Source organism: Podarcis gaigeae, assembly GCF_964106915.1.
Source record: "Podarcis gaigeae genome assembly, chromosome: 14".
Classification (NCBI taxonomy): domain Eukaryota; kingdom Metazoa; phylum Chordata; class Lepidosauria; order Squamata; family Lacertidae; genus Podarcis; species Podarcis gaigeae.
The window spans coordinates 32,525,419-32,539,140 of NC_139690.1; the positions used below are offsets into that span (position 1 = coordinate 32,525,419).

The 13,722-nt window shown below is 42.3% G+C and overlaps 1 long non-coding RNA gene across 1 annotated transcript; it reads left to right on the forward strand.

Annotated features, from left to right (window-relative positions):
• The first annotated feature begins 4,763 nt into the window (after nt 1-4,763).
• Nucleotides 4,764-13,584, forward strand: LOC310831041. The gene is made up of 3 exons (XR_014557742.1): nt 4,764-4,870; nt 12,957-13,170; nt 13,460-13,584. It is a non-coding gene; the product is annotated as an uncharacterized lncRNA (long non-coding RNA).
• The last annotated feature ends 138 nt before the right edge of the window (nt 13,585-13,722 follow it).

Below are 13,722 nucleotides of genomic sequence, written 5' to 3' on the forward strand. Positions count from 1 at the left end.
CCTGAAAGGTTTTGGAACCTACCTGAGAGGTGCTGGAACTGAGTTCCAGTGAGTTCCCCCTGAAAAAAAGCCCTAACTGTGGGAATTTTTCAGACCTGAGTGGCTTAACAGGAGGAGGAACAAAAGAGAGATGTGTTTTACTGCTCGACCTGGCAGCTCCTCACATAAAAGGAGCTTGCTGCATCAGGCCAATGGCTCACTTAGTCATTTCCAGTTCTGAAGAAGCAGCCAGAGCTGGGGAACCTGTGGATTTCAACTCCCATCAGTCCCAACCAGCATGAACAAAAGACAGAGACCAATGATGGGAGTTGTAGTCCTACAACATCTGAAGGGTCACAAATCTCTTGCTCCCCTGCCCCACATGTAGACAGCAGCATGTTAAATAGACCAATGGATTGACTACATACTAATTCATACTCAGAGTAGACCCACTGAAATTAATGGAGATGACTAACTTAAGTTCCTTCATTTCAATGGGTGGTGGTCTGGGATCACATGGGGTTAAAAACCTATTACTATTTCTAAAGCAAGATCCCTGGCTAACTAGAGCTAACCAATCTGAATTGATAGGGGAGCTATTTAGTCACTGTGATGGCTGCTCTCCCTTTGACCAGATTGGAACCAATCAGAGTGAAATGAGGTGTGTCACCAACTAAGGACTGGTTCATAGGGTCACTCTGGAGAAGGTGCCTTGGGAAGAACACTGAGAAGGAATTGTTCTGTATGCTCCAAAGTCAAGAATTTAGGAGATCTGAAAGCACCATGTGTTTAGTTTCAAGAGAATTGTATACGTTGTGTTATGTGCAATGGGACTTCAAGGAAAATGCAGCCTAAATCACTCTTAAAGAAAATATTGGAGCACTCCATGTCATTTTCATATAAGTGCACATAAAATAGTTGATTTAGCTAAAAGGTAAGACATGGAGATCTGCACTGATCATTACAATGCATGCCAAATCATTATGATTATTACTGTATAATTATAACAATGGGTGTATTCTGAGTATGACATACAACCCCCTTTTAAAAATGTTTTGTACAACTTTGAACAATTCCTAGAGGCTGATTTTCTGTTTCAAGCGCAATTGTGGGGTTTTTTTCCATTAAAAATTGTTAGAATAAGTCCCGGACTAGTATTTTCCTTTTATTATGTATAAGCTGCAAGAATCTGCACTTATGCTGGGAAAGTGCTGGTTTACTGGTTTTCCCTTCATCCTCATCGCTATCTGCTTTCAGCAGAGTCAGCTGCCATCTGAAGGTGAAACAGAGGGACAAAGCAAAGCTTGAATCAGTATTTTAGTGCACTCGGGCATTTCCGACAGGGGGAGAGAGAGAAACAGCCCCTCAAGGATTAGCTTAAGAGATATCAAGGGCAGGTGACGGAGAAGCTGAATAAGGGGAACAATGAAGAAAATGAGCGAGAGCCATCGATGTCGAGATGGCAGATGCTCTACTGGAGAGAGACGTTGGAGACTAGAGGCACGATGCAGCATTTTTTCCCAGGAAGGAAAAGTGGCTCGACCCACTTTAAGCTTGCCCATAAACCTTGCTGTTTGGCATGCAGATGTCCCCAGATGTCCCCAGAACTAAAAGCAAAGTCCCTTTTTCCCACCTGGAAAAGCAGGCAAACTTTGAATTCAGAAGGCTCATTTGGAATAGGGATCCTTCCCACAAAAAGTTTAAAGCATTGCTCAGCAAAAAACCCCTATTCTTTGGCAGAGAGAGAGTGTGTGTGTGGCATGAGAGTGCAAAGGACCATTCCTTTGGGCGACTGGAGGGGGACTGCTTATTCTTTCCAGCTGCAGATTTTTCCATTGCATTGCATTGAAGTCCACTCTGGAGGGTCTTCTAGCTTCCAGGCAGTGGAGTTTGAGAAATGCATGCAGTGAGATGGGGGACTAGAAAATTCTCATTTTACTTAAACTCTGCTTATGGGCTCCACTGTCCATCCCCAAATGGTGAATTTTTTTTTGGCTATATAACACCCTGCTTCTCCCCAGAATGTTTGCACATTTTTTTTTTTTTTTTTTGCTCATGGATCTAGGATTAGTGCTGAGCACCCAGATGATATCAGTGGTAAGGAGTGCCTCTTTCCTTCTCTGGATGGTGTGTCAGATATGACCACTTCTGTACCAGGAAATACTTGCCATAGTAATCTATGCCCTGGTAAGCTTGTAGCTAAGAGTACTGTAACGTCATTCTATATAGAACTAGCCTTGAATGGGTCTGAAAGCTGCATTTGGCACAGAATGCAACCCCCCAATATATTTGAAAAATATATCTAACCAAAATCATATAATATCTGTACTGGCTCCCAACACACCACTGAACCAGCCTGAATCTTGAGATATGCAGGGCAGGCTCTTTTTGTGATTCCACCAATGGGTGAAGCATGTTTTGATTTGATGAGCTAGACCTACCCTGAATTCATAGGGTCAGCCATGTAATCAATTTAGGGCAAAGAAACCAAAGAGAAAATAATCAAAGAAAGGGTCTAGTAAATGAGGATCAGACCAGGGGAAAAATGTATCTAAGGCTACATTCAAACAGCAGATTATCCAATTTTCCTGACATTTCCATAACTGATAACTTCTGTGTTATATTTGAGCTTGCACATGATGTAAAAGCCACTTCTGGGAAACTAATGGAATATAGCACATGTTCAGCACTTATTTCCCTGTTAATTGGTTCCAGAAATAATCCATCTGCAGCCTCCTTAAAACAGAAAATTGTGGGTGTAAAGTGGTGAAATTTGGGGCAGTATACTGGCTTACAGTTCTTTTCTACTGTTTTCATGGGGGAAATAATGGGGGAACAGAAGTATGCATATGCAGAATGCGTTGGGGAGTAGTAAGGTTGCCCAATGAAATTCATGGTTGTGTCATACCACACCAATTAAATCACCAAAAAGGAGTATAAAATGTGCAGATTTGGACAATTAAGGGAAGCCAACTTCAACAAAATCAGTAATCCTGATGGGAAAATGGATGCAATCCTAACTTTGTTGATAAGTGCTGAATTTCTTCAAATTCAGTCATCATTATTTGAAGGGGGCCATCTCTCAGATTATGAAAATAATAATAATCATTGTTCATCCTTTTAAGGCTTTTTTGCTGTGTCTTGCTGTGACAAAAGCACCACACATCTCTTTAACCTTCTTCCGCCATGTGAACCGCTTTTCAGATGTGAACCGCTTGCCTGGGTCCCCAGTAGTATTTGCTTGATAGATTGCTGGTGATTTCTTCATTGGAGCACCTTGGAGCCCTGGCTTTAAACCCCTGACAGCGTTAGCATAAAAGATTTACATTATGTTATGAGGGCCACACAAGAATAATAATTTTAAAATACATTGCCTTGGCTGCTGGTGCACCATGGGAAATCTAGAAACGGCAGGCGGTGTGTGCTTGCTCAGTAATTACAAAATGGCAGCGCAGGGGGGAAGCTTTGGAGACAAGGAGCTGGAGACGAAAGCCATCTGCGTGCCTTGGCGAATTGAAATTACAGTAATATATGAAGACATTACCTGGAAAACCCGGTGCTATTTAAATGATTTACTAGTACGCCCCAGCAAGCTTTAATTTAAGGATAAAGTCATTCGGCAAGCTAATCTGATAGAGGCGGCATTATTTCACGCAGTTAAGTTAATTTACACTAGCCGGTTTGTTGTTGCAGTTGGCATTATTATCTGCACAAACACCCGATCTGCCTTGACAGAAGCAATATACTGTTTAATACAGCATCTTAATTCAGCCAGCAAGCTATCTGGGATAAAGGTTTGTTTATAACCAATAATGGAGTGCAAAGTCATTTGCGGGGCTAAGCTGATAACATTGATGAGAAGCAGAATGTTCCTCTCCCCACCCCTCCTTTTTTAAAGGAAGGAACTATCCATTCATTTGTTTGCTTGTATAATAATGTTAGCCCGGTGGGTTGTTTACCCATTGCTCTCACTTTCCTCTCATTACAAAGTGCCCCATGGTGTTCTTCTTATTTTTCTTGCCATTTTTCTTCCAACTTTGGCCAGGCTACTAGCAAATACATTTCCCACCCCTCTCGCCTCAAGTCAAGTCAGGATTGTCTGACAAAGCCTCCAGGACTTCTCATTTAATGGGAACTAATTTTGAAAACATCTGATAAGTACATTAAGAAGAAGGTTTTCCCCCCCTCTCTCTTCCCCACTTGCCCCCAATTTATTAATCTTCCATTTAAAAAAATTAAACCACCTAAATTGTCAGTGGCATATATCAATAAGGATATTGGTTTTTCCTCAAGGATACTGTGAGTTCCAGCTAGGGCTGTGCTGAACATTTCTCTTGCATTTCTTCAAACCATTCTTTCTCAATGAACAGGGAAAAAACGGTATTTGAAAATCATCAAAGGGAGAAATCAACAGAAATGGAGTGCAGGGTTTGGGGTTTTTTTTGACATGCGTATCTTCCTTTTGAAATGGCTGAGGGGTGTTTGAGAGCATCCTTCTTTTATTCTGCAGAACATCTCCACTTTGCAGCGTCCTCAGATGCTCACTCTTCAGTTCAGTCCCAGACATCATGAGGTGATGGCTTCCCTGAAGCTTTTTCAGATCAGGAAGTGTGGGCAGCTAGGGAGGCTGCAATGCCCTAGAGAAATGTTTACTGGAGGAAAAAACACACACCATTCTTGGCCACCATACAATAGTAGCCTAAGCTCTCTTGAACCTGAGATGCGTGTTTGCAGGACCCATCCTATTCCTGTGGCTGTAATTTATTTTAACTGTTTTGGGACTGAGTTTTAAAGTGTTGTAACCCACCCTGGAATCTGCTGGCGAGGAGCAGGTGGTACCACTACTACTTCCACAACTACTACTACTGACAATAACAACTTGCGTGTCGAGGTCCCCAGGTCCACCCCAATAACTCACACATCACACAGAAATTTTTGTTTAAGATTTTTGGCATAATTTTAGCCACAACTTTATTAAAATACAAATATGTGAGTGGTTGCGTAGGCATTGGTTGTGACTATCTGCCCCCACCATGGGGGACAGACTGACATTCCGCACGATGCGAAAGTCAGAATGGGGGAATACACTTGGGGGTTACGCGGAGCAGGGAACCCGCCCTCACCCCAAATGCAACCAGGAGCTCATTGCTATGGCCCGAGCCCCCTTGACAGAGTGGACAAGCAATAGTTAGCTCCCAATTCCTTTAACGGAATCCCTTGCAGCAGCAGCATTAGAGGGGCAGGCACAGCCAATCCATGCCCCTCAACCAACCAAACCATAAACCAATGCCTAACCGCGAACCTTACAAGTTGTGACGATTTGCTACGCAGTAGGCAAAAACCAAATGGCCCCAGCCAATCAGCCAGATGGACAAAATTTCTACCAGGCCCCCGCTCCAAAGCAGACGACCCCATGACAGGCATAGCAAGGTCAAAGCGAACAACCCTATTCTAGGGAGGGAGGGACGGGCAATCCAATGCACGGGCGAAAAGAGGAAGCCCTAGCCTCGTGCAAGGAGTTTTACTATTTCTGGCTGTCAATCAATAAATGGCAACATTAACTTCTTCCCAACAAGGGAAGCCCCAATCGCATCAGTGGCCAATGATCAATTAGCCCACCCCCAACTTTGGAGTGTCCTGGCGGCCCCCACCACAACATGTGCTCTCCATGAAGGAGAACACGCTATATGGCAAGTGAAACTTTCTCTCAATTATCTGCTTAATCTTGAGATATTTCGATTTACACCTAACTGTCATATGTTGTCTACATGCTTCTTTATTGAAATAGTGGTGATTAAGATGTTTCCTGCTGTACTTTGCATTTTATAATGTGCATGCAGGGAAGTTACTTAATGATTTTTTTTAATATGGCTTTCTTTCTTCCTTTCTCCATTCCTTCTTCCTCTCTTTTTCTTTCTCCATTTTTCTCTTTTCTTTTGCTATGTTTTCATTGTCATTTTTTTGCATGCATTCACTGCTGAAAATACAATCAAAAGTTAGTTACAAAATAGTAGTAAAAGTAGTAGTAACTCGCACCAACTAAAATTGGAAATAGATTGTCAAATGTCCTGAGAAAAAGTCAGAAAAATGGAAGTCCCTTTGCAGGGGAAGAAAACTTTTGAGAAATGGGAGGACAGATTTTGGCACAGCACTAGTTCCGACACAAGTGATGTTTTCAAGGCAGCGGATAGGAGTTTAGATCCTGCACACAGCAGTACAATAAATTTCCTGATGGTAGATCTATGCATAATTTGGAGCAGATCAGCAACAGCTTCCAAATCTCCCATAACTGTATATACTTTAAGGTGTGATACAGTGATAGACCTAAGGCCTATTCACTGTACTGTGTGACAGAGTGGGGATTTGAACCAGCATTTGCAATGTCCAGATTTGGATCGCTAACCAAAAAATAATAATTTTTTAAAAATGGCTGGTGCTCACTTATTTGTCCCATGCCCAGAAGAGAAATCAATCCAGCAAATAAAACCAGTATTTGTGGTTGTTGCTTTCAGCCTGCAAATGTTCTGTAACTGATTGCATGTGAAGACAGGTTCCGGTGGATTGAGTGGACAAGACCAAAAAGGCAATTTCTGTACCTGCTGTAGAGGAAAGTGAGGGGCAGATGGGGCTCATCAACCTGGGAAGGTAGCCCATCTTGGAGATGGGAAACTCAGATCATAAAACCTGTGATGGCCTGGGACTCGGTCTCGGACTTGGAACCAGAGGAGACACAGTCTGCACCGGATCCTTTGCCTCAGGCATCATCTGAACCAAGTCTGGGGCCTGATCCTGAAGAATCCCAGTCTGCACAGGTTTCCCTGCAACAAACACCAGCTGGGCCGAGTCAGGGGTCTGAGCCTGCGCTGGCTTCAGCTGGGCCATCACTTACAGCTGCTCCAATACTGGTTTGGTCAGGGGAGTCTGAGGTGGCCCCTGGGTCTAGTAACCCACCGACATCTCCCGAGCTGCAGAGACTAAGGTCTGAGAGAAGGAGAGACCTGAGTACTCACAGGAGGAGTCTTCTCATTTGGGCGAAACAGGGAGGTGTGTTGCCAGGGGATCAGGATCGGCCAGTACCCCAACAAAGATAAAAAGCTGTCAGACCCCGCCCCAGGTTGCGGGAGCAACATTGCTGTATGCTAGATTCTGCCTGAGATCCTGTACCTGTCCTTCCCTGGTTTCCTGCCTTGTATCCTGCCTTGGCCCTGTCGGACTGACCCCCAGTAGAACCTTCAGATTCTGGACTGGCCCTGGACTGCATTACCCCCAGGCCCAGCACAAAACCTATGCTGCCATGTAGGATATCTCTAGGAGAAGGCTAATTCTACACAAAGCTGGAGTGGAGGCCCTAAGACAGCTGGATGGTGCCTTCTATGCCTCCTATGTGGTGTAGTGGTTAAGAGCGATAGACTCGTAATCTGGGGAACCGGGTTCGAGTCTCTGTTCTTCCACATGCAGCTGATGGGTGACTTTGGGCCAGTCACAATTCTTTGAAGTCTCCCAGCCCCACTCACCTCACAGAGTGTTTGTTGTGGGAGAGGAAGGGAAAGGAGAATGTTAGCCGCTTTGAGACTCCTTAGGGTAGTGATAAAGCAGGATATCAAATCCAAACTCTTCTTCCTTCCAACAATGCCTGCAGCCAAGCTGGTGCCAAACATAATGCTTTCCTTTCCTTTGGAGCATATCAGTGAGGCCAAGAGGGAGGTCCTTTCATCACACTTCTGTGACACTAGGTAGACCAGGACTTCCAAACACACTGCCCAGGCTTGTGCCTTGGGGAGGTTACTTAGGTGTTGCTAAGGCAGTGGGGTGGGTAACACAGCTGGAAGTGTTGCATCTGATGAATACAGGGTGGAATGGAAAATGATACTTCCCTATCCAAGACAGAAACAAGCTATCGGAGAGGGGGAACGATGGATGAGGCACCATCAACTTCAATCTATGATGCATATATCTTTGTTGTTCCTAAGTCTGTCAAATATCTTACTAAGTGTGCGAATCATAGGTCAATTTCTTCAGCAAAGTTCAGGCAATGATGAGAATAATAGTACATGCAGATCAACTGGGTTTTCTTAAGTATCGACGGGAAGCAGACTATTTAAGATTGGAAACAATTGGGTTGCTTTAAATCATAGAATTGATCCAGTTGCACGTAGTTCCCTGGACACTGAAAAGGCATTTGAGAAAAGATGTTTCCAATTTATATCTCTTACTTTGGAAAAATGTGGATTTCCTCAAGAATTTATGAAGTGGATTGGAAAATTACACCTTGCTCCTAGATCATAAGTAAAGTCAAATGGAATCCATTTGGTTTGTAGAGAGGTAGAAGACAGAGCTGCCCTCTTTCTCTGTTGATATTTGATTTATGTTTGGAACCACTGGCAAGTGCAATTAGGACAGAGAGATTTTGGGTTTTGTTCATGAGGAAGCTGGATTTAAATTAGCTTTGTATGCAGATGATTTACTATAATTTATTAGTAGTCCAGAAGCATATATACCAGATATAATAAAGATAATTAATAGTTTTGGTAGTATTTCAGAGCATATGATTAACTGATTAAAATCTGAATTAATGCTAGTGGGCAGTTGTAGATCACATAGTTTGGATACTAACTAGGAAATTCACTGATGCTCAGAAACGTCAGCTCAGTACTGTCCACATTCACTGGTAGCATTTCTCCAGGGTTTCAGAAACGTGTCTCTCCAGCCTTACTGGGATATGCTAGAAATCAAACCCATGTCTTTCTGTATGCCAGGGGTTGCCAACATGATGCCCTCCAGATTTTGCGGACTGAAGATCCCATCATTTGTACCCCCGAGCTGCTCCTCCTCCCTTCATACTGAATGCTTTGAGGTAGCTGGAGAGAATTGTTCAAAAGGTCTTTAACAACAAAGTTGTCTCCCAGAGCCAGCATCAAGAAAATTGGGTGTAGGTGTAATGGATTGTTGTTGCTTTTAGAGAATTACTGTATACTCATGCTTGCTTCCCAACTACTCAGTCTGCATATACAGTAAATAAACAGTGTGTTATAAAAGTCACCATCAGTGAGGAAGAAAGACACACACACAGAGAGACAGACAGAGGGAGAGGTTGAAAATTAACGCAAAATTATTTGGGTGGATAAATCAATTCAATATTTTATGGATGGATTAGATTTATGTCCCGACAAAATGGATTAGACAGTTCATGGCACCATAAGGTAATGAGACAGAGGGCTAAAACACAGTGGGAAACTGTGGCCAAAAACATGATTTTCACAGTTGGAAGCAGAGTAAGGGGAAGTCAAGGATAACAAACCCCTTATCTTGGATTTTTGAAGTGTTTTTAGCTCGTTTGCTTTCCGTAAAGTTTATACTAGAACTCAGCATAAAAAGAAGTTCAGATGTGACACAGAGGTTTGTTTTCATTTTTAAAATCTGCTAGGAAAATGCATTTCTTCACATCTTTGACTTTTTCTCTCTGAGATGTTCCGACTGTTCTGCCAAAAGTACTGGTTGCCTAAAACAGGGTGTTGTGTTTTTTTTTTAAAAAAAGATTCAGCTGGACAATGAATACCATCAAACTTGCTTTTTAACAGGTTTTATTTACAGGAGGAAGGCAACAGAGAAAAAAGCAAGAGGAAACAGAAAACATCTTATAGTTGTATCTGTTGCCAGATAATCTCTTTCTTTCTTGGGCAGGCAGTGGGTTGAACCCACTGTAGGTGATGGGCGCAATATCAGTGTAGACAGCAAGATCTGCAGTGAGATTCCCATTGGCCCTAGGTGGGCTTAAGCCTTATATACTATCTAGAAGTGTTGATGACACTTGATCACCTGTGATGAGGGTCACATTCTCATGTGTCTTGGTCCAGTATACCTGAAGGAGCATCTCCACCCCCATCATTCTGCCCGGACACTGAGGTCCAGTGCCGTGGGCCTTCTGGCGGTTCCCTCGCTGCGAGAAGCAAAGCTACAGGGAACCAGGCAGAGGGCCTTCTTGGTAGTGGCACCCGCCCTGTGGAACAATGCCATCCCACCAGATGTCAAAGAGAAAAACAACTACCAGACTTTTAGAAGACATCTGAAGGCACCCTTGTTTAGGGAAGCTTTTAATGTTTAATAGGCTTTGTATTTTAGTATTCTGTTGGAAGCCACCCAGAGTGGCTGGGGAAACCCAGGCAGATGGGCGGGGTATAAATAATAATAATTATTATGTTTATGTTTATGTTTATGCCTGGCAATGTCAGGGGAGTAGTCCTAATAAACAGCAGACTACCAAGGGGGTGTGGCGGCCGAGTTCTTCCCATGCTCCTGTACTGTCTTGTGATTCACGTGGGGACCCAGGTGGGCCCATCTTTAAAGGTTGCAAGGCCCTATGTCTCCTTCAGTCAGGTGGCCTTTCAATTAAAATTGCTGATTCTAGCAAGCTGTGATCAATTCTTGCAGACCTGTACTCTACAATGCTGCCAAAATTTAACTATCATCAAGTGCTAGGTCCAGACTTGCACCTGGGCACCTCTTAAGGCACCCAAAGGGGAAATTTACAGAACATCTCTTCTATCTCCTTATATTACAATGGTGTTCCAGATAAGTCCTAATACACCCCATCCCCTCAGCTATAATTCAAAACTTTGTAATAGTTTTCCATGTGCAGAATGAGATGTATGTAAGGTGCTGGAAAAACACCCAACTCAAAAGGAGAACAGAGTTTTACAAGCTTCACACCATCCAAACAGGAAAAGACTGCTCCTTAATTCTAGGTAGGTGCCTTTGCTGGATTGCTTTTAGTGCCTGCTAAAAATGCATATAAATTTAGGCAAGCCAGCCCAGATATGTAATGCTCATGCACAATTTTACTGTTCAATTTTATTATATTTGTTTTAAAACTGCTGATTAAAAAAATGATTATATTGTTTTATATATGTTTTTATTGTGCCATGAAATCCCTGCAGGATGCTTAAAGGAAGCGATTCATAATTAAAATAAAGCCTCATCCTCTTCACCCCAAACATTTCTCTCGTTGGCTGGGGTGCAGGAGTGGCACCAGCCAAGAACAAATCAGACCTTCCTTCTTTTTACTATTCTCTCTCATCTGCCTCTGATAACACAAACAGAGATCAACAGCATATTTTCTTTTTCCAAGGTTCCTCTGGACTGGGGCTCAGAATCTGAGAGTGTATGGTTTGATGTCCTTCAGGGTTTGAAGCCAATGGGAAGACTGCAAGTATTGTCCACTGTCCATTGTTCATTATGCTTTCTCCTGAAGGATGCTGCTCGATCAGACCAAAGGCCCATCTAGTCCAGCATTCAGTTCCCAGCAAGATTCCCACAAGCAGGACCTGAGCATAATGGTATATTCTCTACTTATGGTACCCCAGCAGCTGGCATTCTGACAGTGGAGTTAGAGCATAACCATCACAGCCATTGATAGCCTTGTCCTCCTTGAATTTGTCTAATCCTCTTTCAAAACTATCCTTGGTGGCCACCATTACCTCTTGTGGAATCAAATTCCATGGTTTAACTATGTGCTTCCAAGTCTGGGCTTGGGCCAAGCAAAAGCTATGGTTAGGCAAAGAATTATAGACACCAAGAGACAACAGTACTGCTTAAGGTGCCCCAACTACAAAATTGTAGAAATCGAGAGATATATAGCTGCACTGGCAGCATATTTCTTATTCTAGTATCAAAAAATGCAAGAAGGGCTTTTGCACTTGCCAGAAGCTCAGCTTTGCCCTCGCCGGTCCTGAAAGGATCCTTTTAAAAAGTCCCATATGCCCAGAGACTTTGCGCCTGCCCATTGGGGGATATAGGAAGCTATGAACACATATTTTTTAGATGTCCCTTTTACGACAAGGAACATAGAGAAACCATTGACCCCCTGCTGGTGAGGCTTGCTGAGCTCCCGGTAAAGCAAAAATTTGATCTTCTTCTGTTAGGCAAAGATCACAAGACGACCCGGACAGTTGCCAGAGTCTGCGCAGAGATCTGTAGGTGCAGACCATCCCCCGATTCAAACTAGTTTGTTAAGAAAATTCCCAAACTTAGATCCACTGGCAACTCTGGGTCATTTCTCTATGGTAGTCTATCTTAAAGTTTTTATGTGTTTATATGCCTACCGCATTTTAAAACTTAATATCCATTGTTGTATATTGTTTTAAATGTTTGTTTTGCTTTTGGGATTGTAGTTCCATTTGTGTATCACAAGCTGGCCTCCGACTGTAATAAATAATAATAATAACAACTATTATTATTATTATTATTATTATTATTATTATTATTATTATTTGCTTTGTGTCCTGAATCTATTGTCAGGTTGTCAAGATAAGACTAAAGTAAGCCAAATTTTGAGGAAACATATTACAATTTTAAGTGGCAGTTTGAATGCAAATTCAAAATTGAGAAGGGGAATGACAACTTTTAGAATATTTTTGACAGCTTCATCCTACAACCTTGGCTTTTACTGAATGCAGAATTATTCTCATTATTAGAATCTGTCCTTTTCTAACTTATTTTCTGAGTTTACTTTCCTTCCCACCTTACCTTCTCATTCATACATTTTCAGAGTTGTCATCTGAGTGCCTTGCACTGTTTCATAAGTATACTTAGTTTAATTTTATGCACATTTTCTTTTTTCTTTTTTATAGACAATAAAAAAGACAAATATTTAAGATGAGGCATATTTTAAGTGTGATATAAAATGTTGCTAACTGTGTGTGCATGTACTTCTAAAAATATGGCAACTCACTTGCATAACTCTACATAGACTGCTTTGCTCTCTAGAGATCATTAGCCATGATTTCTTTTATTAAAGTAAAGAAGAAGATGACTTGGGGTACTGAGAAGTGTAAGCACAGAAGGAAGCAGGACTCTGTACTATGTGCTGTAAATACATTCAAAATACTGTGCAAGAAAATCTAAAACCCATGGCCTGTATGTATTTTGCAACTTAAGTAAACATACGGGATTTGTCTTATTTTGCATGATTTAGGTTGCAGTTCTTGCTACTTTAGCACAGGGGAGTTTGGAACAAAGGGCTCTTCAGGCAATGAGCCCCCACCTGATGAATATCCTGATCTGTAGCAACTTGGGGCTCACAGGAGAAGTGGAGGCAAGATCAAGGCCAAAAAGGTAGATCAGGACCATGGACAGCACCCAAAGGGTCTGATGGCTTCTCTTTGGAAGTGTTGTCTCATCTGCATCTTTCTCAAGGTAGAATAAGGGGCAGGGTGTGATGGTCATGATAATGAAAGTCTTAACCAGCAATTTCATTGGCTGATGAGATTTCAACCAGCATTTTCAACACATTTTCAAGTCTGTATTTCCAACCAGAGAGACTAGAAACTTTTAAAACATACACATCCCGAGAGAGAGAGAGAGAGAGAGAGAGAGAGAGAGAGAGAGAGAATGAAAGCTGGCCCCAATATATTATTGCCTTATATCTGAATGGCACTGCCAGTTAAGGAAGACGTGGTAGTCAATATACTTTTTTGAATAACAGCTGCTGAGGACAAACAACTTTGGGTGAAGGTTTTCTTCACATCCTGCTCATGAACCTCCAGGGACATCTGGATGGCTGCTTCTATTAGAATGGATTAGTGTCATTGCCAACTTTGACTAAAGTAAACTCCTAAGGTGGGTTTCATCATTCAATTGATCAGGACATGTATGATTATCTAATGCAGGGGTGGATAATCTGTGATCCTCCAGATGATAGTTGGACTACGTTATCCCAGAGCTTTGGACACATTGGGCCAGAACTGA